This window comes from Adiantum capillus-veneris, chromosome 24, assembly GCF_014529385.1.
Source record: "Adiantum capillus-veneris isolate H3 chromosome 24, ASM1452938v2, whole genome shotgun sequence".
Taxonomy (NCBI): Eukaryota; Viridiplantae; Streptophyta; class Polypodiopsida; order Polypodiales; family Pteridaceae; genus Adiantum; species Adiantum capillus-veneris.
Window position 1 is genome coordinate 15058884 of NC_140954.1, and position 15597 is coordinate 15074480.

General features: G+C 39.4%; 1 pseudogene across 1 annotated transcript; it reads left to right on the top strand.

Moving 5' to 3' along the window:
- Window positions 1-2805: 2805 nt before the first annotated feature.
- LOC147425990 (uncharacterized) lies at window positions 2806-6060 on the top strand (annotated as a pseudogene). The gene is made up of 5 exons (XR_015186256.1): window positions 2806-3503; window positions 4110-4191; window positions 4291-4367; window positions 4465-4515; window positions 5321-6060. The product of XR_015186256.1 is annotated as an uncharacterized LOC147425990 (transcript).
- The last annotated feature ends 9537 nt before the right edge of the window (window positions 6061-15597 follow it).

Consider the following 15597-nt stretch of genomic DNA (forward strand, 5'->3'; position numbering starts at 1 on the left):
CTGATTCCTATTGGCCGGGAGACAAAGGGGTCCAATGAGAGTTTAGTTGCATTAATTAATTACCTAAAGCTCTCACAAAAGGGGAACACATGTCAGAAGGCTATCACTTATGCTCTTGAAATTCCATTGGCTAAGCCTGGAGAGGTCCAGTAGGGTGTGAGCAAAATAGCAAGAGGGGTCGACCGAGAGAGAGAGGGGTCTGATTTTCTCAAGGAATTATTGCATACGCATTCACACTAGTCCATGTGTGGAGTAAGAAGACACTCTCTCTCTCCTTCTCAAGCTTTAATGGAAAGCTTATCACCTACTCTAAGCTTGTTAGAAGGAAGGCCTACACCAACAACTCTTGGCTTTGTGATGCAAATCTAACCAAGAGCCAAACTTCGATGCATGCTCAACTCCTCTACCATGCTAATTACTAATCTAAGTTGTGCTAATATGAGTGATTATGTGAGGAGATGTATATCTTTGTTGTAGGACGACTACTCCTTCCTCTCAATCTACTCTCATACCCCGCTAGCTCTCACCATCTTCAAAATTGTGTGAGGTTTTGGGTCTGAGACCGTGAGGGAATTGATGTTGTGTTTAATAAGTGTTTTTCTTAGTGCCTGAAGTTTCCATCTTCATTGCACTAGCTAGTATTGAAGGAACACAAATAATTGTATTGTAAAATGTCTCTCTTGATGGGAGAAACCATAATACAAAGCCTTTTGGAGGGGGGACCGGCTCCATGTAAATCCGGTCCTCAACTGTTGTCAATAGCTTAATTTCTCTCTCTTTTGAAGTATTGTTCATGCTATCTAACTAGGTGTTATGCTTTTTGTTGCTCTCTCCACCCAAGCACTCTTGTTATTCTCATTAGGAATCTATTCTAATGAAATGCTCACTATGTTCATGCTATTTTCCGCTACACACAAGTTACTAGGCCATTAAATGTTACAATTACTATGCTATTATGTATGCTAGCAAGAAGAGTGATGATAAGTAAGGAACTATTTCTTTCTCCTATGAATGTTTCTTCTTCCTCTTCCCCACCCTCATTCCCCGCTAGCTCTCTCCACTTTTGAAGGTGCTTGAGGCCTGGGGACTGAGGATGGGGATAGTTAATGCTTTTTACAAAGTCTATGTTATGCTCGTGATGCATGCAGCTTTCCATCTTGATTGCATCACCTAGGTCACAAGGAACACAAAGATTGTATTGTACCAAGTCTCTCTAGATGGGAGAACCTATAATACAAAAGCCTATTGGAGGGGGGACCGGCTCCTCAATTGTTGTCAAGTTCTCTTAACTCTCTCTCTTGCAAAAGTATTGTTCATGCGCAGTTAATTAGGTACTATGATTATGTTGCTACCATCAATTAAGTTCACCCTCTATGTTCTCAAAGTAGTCTCACAAAAATGCTCTCTTTAATCTCCTAATTCCGATATTCTCAAAGTTCATAGGCCATTTCCATTACACAACTTATAGGGTATATCACAACAACAATGCAGGCTATGCTCATTTTCATGTTCTTGCACATAGAAGACAGTCAAGATTGGTGACTTCTCAAACTCTATCGAGAGCAAATGTAGCTCATGTATGCATGATGGCCAAGATTCTTATGCACTACATTACCTATCCCACCGACTGAGCACTTGTCTCTACAATTATATGGCTTCTTTGGTTGAACAGCCTACCACATAAATTTGGATGGAAAGGTTTACATCAAGAGCGAGCCCAACCAAGAGCTAACCATGATTTGTAGAAAATGTTTTCGATTTAAGGATAGTGTGAATCGTGAGTTGATGGATCATCCAATGCTAGGCAATTGCACCATGCATATTGAGTTTTTTGTGTATGTTGACGATTACAATCATTCCTACCGTAAAGAGCGTCATGACCCCCAAAGCGGTCACTTTTCAAAATGTGTACAAGGTCTAAGAGCGCTTGCCCATACAGCTGCAAATGGCCTTCCCATACGACTGCGAAAACATGTTGAAATGTTGCTCTGAAAAATTTTCACTTCAGCGTGGAGGGTGGTCAAACCATCCTCTACATTGAAGAACCGCATCCTAAACCGGCTACCGATACTTGCAACTTACTTTTAACCGAATAGGGAGTATGCAGTCACTGGCACAAGGCATATGTCGCATGCACATTGAGAACTATGGGATCGTGTTGCCTCCATGAAAGGGTCTACTGCACTTAGAGGCCCTCTTTGCAAGCCGCATTTTGAGCAATTTTATGGGTAGGCACTCTTATCCTCCTACGTCACTTCCAACAAATTTTGACTTGAGGGACAGTGGATCTTTTCACATCTATAGGCACAAGCAAAAAGTGAGTAACGAGAATTGGTATTGATTTATATTTTTGGTAATATAGTGATTTTTATTGCTCATGTTTGCAAGGAGAGGGACACAACAGACATAGGATCTTTTTGCATCTATACTCACAAGCATCTACAGTGCCTGAGAAATTCTCTCTCTCTCTCTCTCTCTCTCTCTCTCTCTCTCTCTCTCTATCTATATATATATATATATATATATATATCCACAGTAAGCACTTAGCTGCACTTTGCCCCGTCTCGGGCTGCCGGGCAGTCCTGCGTGTGAAACTCTCCTAGACCTGTATAAAATATCCTTCGGAACTTCGGATGCTTCTGGAGACTTTGGGGTGGTAAAAGGCTCCAGGTTTTTCTAGAACCCTCTATGCCAGCCCGGCGACGGGCTGCTCCCATTCAGGCAATGGCGCAGGCCAGGTGGGCACTGGCTATTGGTTGATGGGCCTTCCAGAAGGTCCGAACAAGGGAAAATATCTAAACCGATCTGACGGCTTATATCAGGCTGTGGGCGGCTTGACTACATCATAGCCGTCCATCTGAGAAACCACCAATCATGGGACCCACTTTTGTCAGCTGCTGCGGAAAGCTGAAGCACGTGTTCGTTTATAGCTCTGTTACGCTCTCTGCTAATTAGGGTTAGCGCTGCGAATTTACGTGTGCCCACGGCCCATCCCCTCCTTCTTCTACCCCGTCTGTTGTTTCGGGGGCAAATTGCAGCACACATAGGGCCATATCGCTTCTCTACTGTGTGCAATCTTGTTCATACCGGGTCGCCCACGCTCGCCGTTCTGTGTGCAATTGTGCTGGGTGTTTTTCCCGCCCTCCAGAGAATTGCCCCTTCTCTTCCCCGATTTCCCGAGCGCAATCGCATTGCCCCTCATTTTGAGACAAAGATTTCTGCGATCGTTGGTGTAGTACAGAGTCACATTGCGTGTGCGCACAATTTTGTGATCGCAGCTGTACGCCCAAGTGGGCTCTTGAGTCTTCCTGCAAGTGGGCTCTTGGTTCACGCGGGCGATGCGCTCTTCCTTTTGAGTCCATTCCTTTCTACGCACTTTGATAGCAGACGAGTAGATGGAGCCGTTCAATTTTCAATCTGTCAATCGGTATTATGCGATTTTGGGGCTAAATAGTGACGCTTCTCCGGATGCAATTCGAGCAGCGTATAAGAAGCTTGCCATGGTATGATTCATGTGAATAATCACTTGTGTATGTTTGATCCCACTGTTGATGCACAATGTAGACCAAATCTTTCTGCAAAATAATCTTAAAGTAAGTGACTCATATCCATAATCAGGTTTTCAGAGACCAATTTACAGTGGGTGTCTGTGTGGTGGTATTTGAATACATGTCTAACGCAAGTTTGTCTGTAGGTTTGTAACACGCACATGCATTGACGCATCTCTGCACCTCTGTATGTGACTTTGTGTGCCTGTTAGTAAGCACTTTCAATGAGAGGCTACCTGTATTGTACTTAAGTTCTAAGCAGAATACCTCCAGGTGGGAAATCGTAGCCTGGCACTGATTTTTGAAATTCTTTGAAGCAACTAGGCCACCCGTGTTCCTGGTTGCCAGTTGGAAGACCATCAGTTCCAATATTTTGATGTGGAACTTCTGCTTATTATTGAATGTCTTTGTTATGGAAGTAGTCAGTTGACGTAAGGATTGGAACTAGATTTAAGTTTCTGATCTGGCAAAAAATTGTAAATTGGACCTTTGACAAATAACTACAGTATATTGTGGTGGTGCACTAGGGTTTATGTGCTCAGTTTACATTATGGTATGCAGAAATGGCACCCTGATAAATGCAATGCGAAAGATCGAGCTAAAGGAAACCTTAAGTTTCAAGAAATTCAGGAAGCATACACAGGTATATTTAGTTAAAACTTGTACAGAACATAAAGTTGTAAGCTCTCTGTAGTTTGAATTTGATGTAATTGAGTAGTTGCAGTTTTTGCTTTCTTGGCAGTACTTTCTGATGAGAGAAAGAAGATGTTGTATGACAGTGGACTGTATTACCCGGATGATGATGAAGAAGACATCGAGGTATTGTAATAGCTGTGGTTAAGACCGTTTGAATTGATTTGGCAGTTGTTGAGGAGTAAGCATGCCTGCAAGAAATTGAGCTCTGTTTCCTTGTCAGGGATTGAGCAGCTTCCTTAATGAGATGACGGGCATGATGGCCAATGTCCAGGTGAGCCTAATGTTTGATGGAAGCTTTATCTTCTTTTTGACGGGACATCTATTTTTGTTTTGATGGGACACATAAGCTTACTGTCATGAAAATATGTCAACTCATTTAAAAGGGTACAATGCTAAACAGGTGCTCTCCTAATCGCCTCCCTCTTTTCTCTGCACATGTATCTCAATTTTTCATGACATCATAGGCTATGCAGATTTCGACGAAGGTGGCAGCAGTTCCAATAGTTCATTTGGGTATTGGGGCTTCTCTCTTTTTGCTGAGCCAAGTGTCAAATGCCCCAATACCCACTGTGAAATCCCAAAACGCAACACTCACCACACTACAAATTATCATCAGGAGATCACACGCAAGGTTTAAGTACGTGAAAGAACATCATGATTAAAAGTGGCATGCACACTGACAGTTAAGAAAGTAAAGAGGTTAATGTGCAAATGGAAGCCAAATAGATTACTCTTTTCATTAAAAGTAATCTCGTAACCACAAAAAGCTTGGAGGTCGAGGATACCTTGACGTCAAGGGTTATTAGAGCAGAGATTGAGGCTTCTGTTTCTTGGTCCCCATGGCTATAAGAGAGTGGGCGTCTGTAGTTTTTGCCATCTTCATCTCCCACTTCCATTTTCTGATGTTGTGTGTCTTGTTACATTATGGGATTACCTCTGTTGTGACCATATACATGCTCTGGGGTTTAATCCTTGTATTGGGTGTTTCTGATGCTTGGTTTTACTAAAGGTAATTTTCAGCGGAAGTCGTGGTCTACAAACTGGCCATGTATTGATGTGGTGGTTTCAATTTGCAGGATTCAGAGAAAATGAACAGTCTTGAGGATTTGCAGCAGTTGTTTGTTAGCATGTTTAGTGCTGATTTGGCTGCTTTCAGTGACCCGCGCCCCCCCCCTCCGCATCCTCAGTGAACTTTGAGAAGAAGCGTGGCTGGGAAGTGATGATTATGGCACATCTTACTTTGGGTCATGCGTGATGGATGAAAGCTTTCTTTCACCCCAAAACCATTATTTTTTTGACCAGGCTTTCCATTTTGATAATAATCTTGATGTGAGTACATGTAAGAAAACAAAGTGTGCCCCCAATGGGCTGAATTCAACTGCTTGCGACAACGGCCTGAAAAACAAAGGCAGCAAAGGGATGGCTGCTTTGCACTCCAGCGCATGTGCTGATGGCTTGCACATGAACATGCACGAGAACAGGTACGACGGTGCAGCTGACATGCAATGCCATGGAGATTTTGCATGCCCTCACGATTTCGGTCACTGATTGTTTTGAAGCTTATTTTGAGTCAATTGTCACATTGGCAAACAAGCGGCTCATTGTAATCTTCACTCTTTCATTTTTCCCAGTTGTATATACGACTAATTGGCCTGATTTGTGAAATGTAGTTTTGCAAGATTGCACACAGTAGATGTTTGACAATGTTACAAACATTAGCAAGAAATCCTTACAGCCACATTTAGACAATGGACAATTTTTGGCAAAATCATTTGAATAGGATTTTTGGTAATAGTGATTGAATGTTGTTAGATTCTCTGTGGTTTGTCATTGGGTCTTTGACAATATGATGTGCAACGATGTATTGGTTTGTGGTATGTCTTGTCTGAAAATTTCTACATAATCTTGCTTGTGAAGATTTTTTTCTCCACCTCTTCGCAGAGGGCAGTATGAGTTGAACCTTCTGATGGAACAGATTGGAAACAGACGTGAATCTGTGCCCAATGAAAAGAAGTATTCTATTTTTTTTGAGGGTGGTAATTAATTCTCATGAAAATGTATTTGTAACCAGTCGTAATAATGTTGTATAACTCTGGTCCTTGGAATGAGGAAAATCCTCCAAGGTCTTCAGGTTTAGTATAACACTACTTCAGCACTAGGAGAATCATTTACTAAAAGCTTTAACTGCCAAGCAAGAGGGAGAAATGTGAACCTTAGGCAAATGGCCATAAGACGAAAATTCAGGATTTATTTTAATTTACTTAGGAAATTCTTGAAGAGGTGGAAGTGTGGAAATAATGTTGCAAAAGACTGTTTTTGGCATGTCAAGGCAACCTTAGGCTAATTTGTGATCACTGCTCAGGTAAATTTGTGTCATGGACTCTTAGCAGCTCTAAACATGTTGCCATTGTAAGGTGCCTTCCTCATGTAAGCTCTCAACCTTGTGGCATGCACTCTCACAACTTTTTCATTTATAAATGAAAGGGGATTACGCCCACGGAAGCAACGTTGTTTTTTTTCTTTGCATTTATGTTTGAGCTAGCAGACGGCAAACAAATGTATGCCCCATGTCAGTACAATGAGTTCTGAAGCTCTATGCGCATATCCCAATCTGTAGCCAAAAATATTGGTTGAAAATGGATCAAGGTGAACAATCATGTCGGCTTTCAATTGTAGGTAGTCTTATGTATGCTATGGGAGCTACAAGGCCAGACATTACATTTGTAGTGGGGCTCGTTAGTTGGCGACCCGCTTACAAACTAAGAAACAAAGAAGACTTCAAGGCTTCACATGCAAAGGTGTGAAGCAAAGGTAGGACCATAAAGAGAATATGATTAGATCTTTAAATGTATGCTAACTTCCTTTTGCTCCAAGCCTTTTTCTAGAAAGCCGAAAAAATGCCCCTTGAGTGAAAAATGCAACTTTGTCTTATAAAACGGCAAGCTATGTCTCTAATGTGACGCTTATTTTCTAATCCATTCGTAAAACAAAGCATCAAAATTTCTTAAATTCTTGAACCGGGGATTATGCAAGCAAGTTGCACAATGAATTCCCCTCTTTGCTATGAGGAAAATGTAGAAAAAGGCTTAAATCTTAAACAAGGCTTTATCCAAAGAAGTTGCACATTTTACTCCCTTCTTTTCTACGAGGAAAATGCCTTGCCTAAATTTCAAAGATCAATCTTATACCTTTGCCATGTATCTAGTTTCAAAACACAATACTAAATTGCATTTCACTCGGAAGATTATAGTAGACATAACATAAAGGACTCAATTCTTGTGCTATTGATACTATAGTTGGACATAACCAGTATGGTCTATCAAGAGTGGTACTAAAGTTGGACGTAAACAATACTAGCTATCAAGAGTGCTGGCCCGTATCTTCCACTACACTCACTAGTGGTTTCACATTGACAATTGTACATAGCCACCACTTACATTGTAACTCCTACTTATGTTTATAAACCTAGTTTATCAATGGATGTCCCAACCAAGCTATTATAGCGATTTGTTTGTGGCACTCCCTTTGGCAAAGAAAGTCCATGTGCATTACTTGTTTAGATCAGTGACTTGCAGATGCAAAGGCAACATGAAAATGGATGATTCTTTTTCATAGTTCAAGTTAATTCTCCTCCCCTGGGATAGCTCTTAGCAATATTGTTGAGTTTGAGGGAAGGTGCCATTCAAGTTCACATCATCTCCTGCAACAAGGTGTGAACAATCTTTGTTAGGCTTTCTTTAACAGAGATCTTGGAAGGATGGCAATGCTCTAGCATACTGCTTGTGCTAAATCAAATTATGCAGGTGGTGGTTTATCTCCTCCCCTGGGATAGCTCTTAGCAATATTGTTTGAGTTTGAGGGAAGGTGCCATTCAAGTTCACATCATCTCCTGCAACAAGGTTGAACAATCTTTGTTAGGCTTTCTTTAACAGAGATCTTGGAAGGATGGCAATGCTCTAGCATACTGCTTGTGCTAAATCAAATTATGCAGGTGGTGGTTTTATAATGCATTTAGAAGAAACTTCCATCATATTTCCAAAGGGCCAAATCTTTCCATTATTTGTAATGCATCCAAGTAACTCCAATTTTGTCGATGATTCAATACTAGATGGCAATGTGATCACTTAGTTTTTTGACAACTAAGCTCCAAGCATGTTGATACTAAGGCTTAGTTGTACCTTTGCCTTCTATTTTGTGTGTATGTTGTTTTTGGTCGAGCATTTCACGCTTAATGCTCAAACACATAGAATAACAATGTTGAATAGTACACAATGTATCAGACAGGCTTTTTAATTTAATGCCAAAAAGGATATGGGCATAGTAATTGCCACTTGGGAATTAGTAGACTCAAGGAAAAGGAAGCAAGGAAATTGAGCTCCAGTCTTCTAATAAACCAAATTTTTCCTAATCATTAGATCCATGGTTTTGATCCCGATAGAGTAAGTTAAATGAATAACAACAAAGGTGGTATGGTATGTTTTGTAGTACCACCTTTAACAAAGAAAGTGCTTATGCATCGGTTTTTCTGACCGATGTCATATGGGTGCAAAGGTGCCATGACATGGAATGGAAAGGCCCAACTTGTCAATTATTGAGGATAACTTCCAAGCATTGTGCCCCATCCGAAATGGTTATTATATCTTTTGAACAATTTGCATGGCAAGATGACCAAATGTGTAAGCCGAATTGTTGCATATGAAACAGTCTTCGACTCAAAAATTAATCTTCCTTACATTTCTTGTAAGAAGTGAGCTTATACAACCCATAAAAGATGTCATCATGCCTATAACATCTCGATCGAAATTCCACCTCTTTGATAGCTTGCTTACTTTTTGTTAAATCACTAGGCCCAAAAAACGACTCAAAAAGGGTTGTGTAAGAATTGGTTAACTTGCTAATTAGCATAGACCGTTGACGGTCAAAACAACTCCAAATTTGGTCATTTTGGGTATTTAAAGCATATATTGCAATTTAAAGCATATCTAGGTACATATCTCCAAACATCCAAAAAAATACATTTTCATACTATTCCTTGCGGTTCATCTCAAACTTTTATTCTCAATCAATTGACTTGGCGGCAAATAGTTGTTTCTTCACTTTTAACTGATTTGATCTCTACTTTTTCTCCTTACTCTCCGATGACCTTTTAGAGTGCTCTACTCACTTTCACAATCTTTCTCTCTTCTCTTCTCATGCTAACAGATTTGCTACATTTGTTATCTTTATTATACCTTCTATGGTGTGCTCTTCACTACTTGAAATGATTGCTACATCTTTCCATTAGTGGTAATTACAATTTTTACTCGAACATTAAGCTCAACCAAAATATCCAACTACACGGAGCGTCTATCAAAGACCAGTTACAAATGCAAATAAATTCCCAAAACCTTCACAATGAGGGAAGAAGCACATGGAACTATGGAAAGATGGGAGTTTGTATCCACCGAATCCTTAAATAAAAGGTATCCATCTTTCACACACCCCATGATTTATGAGATTCGTTGGAGATGGGGCTGATTGCTTACTAGGATATGATTCTAGGCTATCTCAGTTACACATCAACCATGCACATTACGTTCATTATCTCCAACTTCTTTGTCTTCGAATGCAACAAGAATTTTAGTATGAAAACCAAATAGCCTCTCTAAAATAAGTAAATCATTAGCTATAGACCTTAAAAGATACCCCAATAGGATTAAGAGCACGAGTAAAACAAATGAGAGAGTCGTAGAGTTGACAGAAGGATCTGACAAAGAAAAAAAAGGGTTAAAAATTACTAGAGAACATGTGACCAACGTCTTAGGATTTGACATGTCTAATACCCAGGAAAGGGTGAGATTCTTGAATGAGGTAATGAACAAGAGTGACATTTTGAAAATTTTAAAACTCTCCGAAAACGAACCCAAAAGATTTGGTATTAAAAATTTACTAAAAGATACAAACTTATTGCTCCAACTCTCCCAAGATGCTTAATTTTTGGGAGCTTTTAAGTTAGAGCTTTTTGTAAAAATTTAGATCGTTTTTTGTTGTGTCACCAACTTGGCCTATACTTCTAAATTTCTTCATTTAAAGTTGCTCAAGCCATTACTGAATGGTAGGCCGGCGCTAGGGAAGGATGGATTATTTTTCAAAACTTGTCATGCAAGGAACTCTATAAATCTATCAATTAAACATTAAAAATAGAAATATGTTTAGTCAATGTAAATTTAAAGGATTTAATTGTGATGGACATTAAGTTTGATGAATTTTTTCTTGGGAGAGAATAAGCAACTATCAATTCTTGTAAATCCTAGAGACCATGGTTGTCTGCCACCATTTTCTTGGTTATAATGAAGCTTGACCTCTCAAAAGACCTCCATAAACACATTCTCATATAAAGGGATGATGTTGTCAACTTCTTAGTACCGATTGCTATACTAGGCATAAGTCAAATCCTGCTTCCATTTTGAGTTGCAATGTCATCTCATCAGAGATAGCTCGAAGAAGAAAGAGAAAAAATAGTTTTCCCTCTTAAGCCTTGCTCAAGACAAAACACGAGTCAACATCCAAGATCTCAAGGCTTCTCTTAACACTCAAGCTTCAGGCCAAACAAGCCCTTCCTATGAGATGGCTCCTCTCACTACATCAACTTTCTCTAATAATTAAAGAACAAGAAGGTAATTTTTGTGCCTTCCTCGCCTCCTTCGAGAAAGTAAGCTTAGAAGAGAAACCTTTTTTTTGCAATGGTGGCATATGTTATGCCTTCAATAAGAGTTATTTCAACAACAAGACATTTAAGCCCCTGCTAGCCTCATTGGCTCACCCGAATGGGGGGTGCAAATTGATAGCAAAAGACCAGTGGAGAATCCACTTTTTGGTTTAAAAGATTGAAACATTTATGATTCTTTTTTTTTTAATAGATGGAAGTAACTTAAGGCAAGAAAGAGGCTTGTTTCTAAGTTGTCGCAGGAAGAGATGACACATAGGTGGACAACCATTACTACTCGGACTTGGAAAGCTCTCCTAGTGATACATTGGCCATTTTCTATGCTATCCAAATGGTTTTCTTTCATCCCTTATACCTTTCCATTGAGCACATCAATGCAATGGTTTTACTTTAGAGCGCCACATTTTTACTGCATCCATTGATTACAATCCAACATCTCTGGCCCATAATTTCTTATAATGATAAATTTTTGGAGCTCTATTTGTGTATAAATACTTTTGTGTAATTCTCACCTTCATCTTGACCTTTCAGTACTATTGGACATAACAAAATGACGTCTCACTTACAAAAACATGAGGACAATTTCATATTTACGTCTATAATATTGAGTAGCAGCATGATACTCCATGTTGATTATTCCCTCTTTGGTGTAGCAGACAACCATGCCTCATCACTTGTGATGAATGTCAATAGATGATGTGAGCTAATTAGTGGAGTAACAATTATTTTCAGAGCCCATTCTACTTCAAATATTACTTGCGTTGCCTCTCTAACAAAACCAAGTGTAAAGTCAAGCTAAATCAATATTAATTCATTTTGTTTACATCATTAAGAGTGTTTGATGATTTAAGGCATAAAAATATGTTGTTTGATAAATGCACATTGTGGACTTCAATGGAATTTGTTCAATCTTTGGTGCACAATTGCATTGATACATTAAAAAAAAAAAATCATTTGATTTTAATGATGAAATTAAACTTCATTAAGCATAATGAGGTGTTTTGTTGTGCATATGCCTTGTTCCCTAATCCCCCCTTAAGGTTGCTTGTAAGAATGGTAAGAAGAAAGAAGCAAAGAGAGGAGGAGGAGGCGCTACCATCTAACACATACAACATTATAGAGCAACGATGTAGGTACTCGAAGCGAGGGTGTCGAGAGGATCCTAGCTCTATTTCAACTAAGAAGGTAAGAACACAACCACTAGTGGTGGACGTAGAATGGCCGACCACCACTTGTAGACACCGTATCGGACATTGCTGAGAGAAGTGTTGATTACATCAGAAAAAGATCCTAATAAAAGTGACGGCATTCACGGCAAAGAGCAATTTCAGCCTCAACAGCATCTGCAATAGGTTCAGCTTTTGATTCAGCAGTAGTAATATGACTGGCAACATGTAGAGGACCTGGTTGGTCGCTTCAGAATGGACTGCATCAATATCGCATTCATCTCCTTTGTCAACTATTGTGTTTTCTATGATGGTTATCGGATGGTCTGGCTATTACTGTCCTATGCAAGAAAAACCAGGAGGATGTTGATTATTGCATTGTCATCTGCTCGATATGTAGCGATTCAGCTGTCTACAAGATAATTGGACGAGAGCAATACGAAGAGGGGGGCCTACAGGGCAGAGATAACGTGGGCATTTGCAAGATTGGTCCAAACACATGGCCCAAGTTCCTCATCTTCAATCTGTAGGCGGACAGGGTTGGAGTCGGCAGCTTCAGCATGAGCAAGTTCAGAAGTAATTATTCGTCTTCAAGGGACCCCAGAAATGCTTCAATGGTTTGACTTGCATCATGACAGGCAACAGGGACTTAGAAATGCCGAAGCGCTTCGTCCTCTTTGCCTGCCGTGCTCGTCGGTTGCATATTGCCTCCTTCATATAGATGGTCTCGATAGCATTGGCATGCGCAGAGTGCAGTTAGGTTGGCGCGTCTACCGTCACTCTGTCCCAAACATTGTGCAGTAAACGCGGACGGGAAGATTATCAATTCGTCGTATCCTTAACCATTCGTTGCTCCCGGACTTCGATCGTTGGCAAGTATACCTGGGGTCTCTTGGAACTCAAAAAAGAAGATGGCAGAAGCGATGCACAGGGAGAGGGGAGGAGCCCACTGTGGCAAACCCGATATGCAGGGGTACTGTAGTGAGCTCAGAGCCAGCCTGTGTGCGCGCGGACGGCTTCCGTGCTCTTGTAGCTAATAAGCCTTTTGGCATTTTGGAGCACAGACAGGAGACAAAAGTCATAAGTGGATAGGGGTCCACTACTACAATGAGGGGGTCCACTACCAATGTCTATAGGAAGTACTTAGTAGAGGCAGCAAGAGACAAAATTCTTGGGTTGAAAAAAAATTCTCAAAAGAAGTTGACCTTTTAAGTAGACACTATCGATCTCATAAACCGACCACGTGCGAACAAGATACATGCACTTTAAGTGAAATTTGGTGCTTCAAGGTGGTTGAATTGCCCTTGAGGTCCGGAGGTGCTACATCGATGTGGTCCTAAAAATGATTCATGAACCAAAAATGCATAGATTAATTATTAAGAAGTGTCAATCAATAATACTTATGAATCTATGGAATATGAATGTAGCCGCATTCAAAAGAACTGTTGCATGTCATATTGCCCCTGAGTGAGTGGGCTTGGTGTGTTCCTATATTCTCCCTCCCCACTTTTCTTCCTACCGTCAATGTTTGAAAAAGCAGTATACTTTGTTGGTAGTTTATGATTGACCCCCCCCCTTCCTAACAACTAAATTGGTAGCTTGTTGCTCTTGCAATACACTAAACAAAATCAATGTCACCAAGATATTTTTGCAAGCTCATTCAAAGTTATAAATTTTCCTACCTCAACCCTTTGTAGACCTTCACACCTACAGGGGTCCATTCTTTCCTTGCCACTCAAACTTCAAGGCTATCCTTGTAAGAGAGGTTCTGAGTGCCTACTGGTGGTATATTTTACCCTTTCTTGTTGTTTGGGCAGTGACATTAGTGAAAAATGGCAATCAAAATACATATTCAAGTGTCATAGTCTTGACAATGCATATACCTATCTTCTCTTACATCCCTTATCACTACCCTTGTCTTTAGATTTATAATTGATCGATCCTTTTTTTTTAATTCTAATTGTTTTTTCTTTTCTTTTGGCCCCATAACAATACCTTCTCATCACTATGAAAATTGTACTTTAAACCCTGAGCTAAATCTTTTAGAAGTCTTTGTATGTAATTTTATGGCAAAAACTACACCTCATTAGGAAAATTTTGAGCTCATTTTTAGGCCTTCTAAGAAATTGCTAAAGTGGCAAGCTTTCAAAAAGTGGGACCTATATTTTTTTGCAAATAAGATCCAATTTTGTTAGAGGTTGGATATTTAGAATCTACTTTTTAAATGCTATCCATTGATATATAGCATGCACGTATCGAACATTGCCTTCATACAAATTTGAAAAAAGGTGATTTCAGGTTATTGTAACGGTAACAAAACCTAGGTAATTGGAAAAAACTGGCATAACTTTCATAGAACTCATCCAAACTTTTTGGACCTTGGCTCTTTAGAATCCACTTTTTAAGAGCTTTCCAATGATATGTGATATCGTGGGGCTTTGAGCAATTTTTTAGGGGTTTATCGGCTTGCTGCAACTTTGATGATGTGGCACCCTTAGAAGGCCCAAAAATGAGCTCAAAGTTTTCCTTATGCTAGCTTGTACATCTCATTCTCAAGATCCCATTGCATCACCCAAGACTCCACACCCTTGTTCATCTTACTTCATACCCCTACTAAGGGTTTATATGGTATGCTTGACCACCCACTTGCTAGATAGCTCTACTGAAAATATTACCTCCTCTCACTAGAACTGGTCTCATTTATTAACGTCTCTATCTAAACTAACCTTTATTGTAGTGAGGTTCTCACAACCATTTAAATCTCTTTGTGTGTGTGTGTGTGTGTGCACGCGTGTACACATGATATACTCTTTTGTATTCTTAAATGTTATGAGCTTGGCAAATTTTCTAAGAATTCTCATTTATAATATACATAAGATCAATGAGTCATTTTCTAACATACCACTTAAAGGTATAACCTTTTTTATTCTCAAATCCATCTAATATAAAATTTCAACCTGCCTCTAGTATATTTGAATTTTATAACACGCAAAAACACTCAAAATCTAGCGGACCCTTAGAAATTTGCATACAAAGGGCTAAATCAAAATATTCAAGAGTTTGAAAAAAACATTTACTCCAAGAAAGGTTTGTCCAAGTCGATAAGTCTATGGTGTTGTCACAAGATACCTCATGGATTTTTTTTCTCAATTTCTTTTATAAAATGTTTCCATGCTCTATTTGCAATTCTTTTTATGTAAGTGCATAAAAAAAAGAAATGCATTATGCTCTTTTTAATAGAAGGATTGTAGAAATAAATTAAAAAATAAAAAGATTAGTCCCAAAAAAGAAAAGGCATTATAGGTAAAGGGGGGAGACTGAAAAACTAGATACATCCTTCTAGCATTAACACTATAATAGAAGATAAACATCTAACCATATAAGGTAGCCATTGATGCCACTTAATAGTTTTGTGAATTTGAGAGGGGGAAAGAGTAAATATATCTTTCATTTAGGACATTAGATGTTGAGCTTCCCTTTT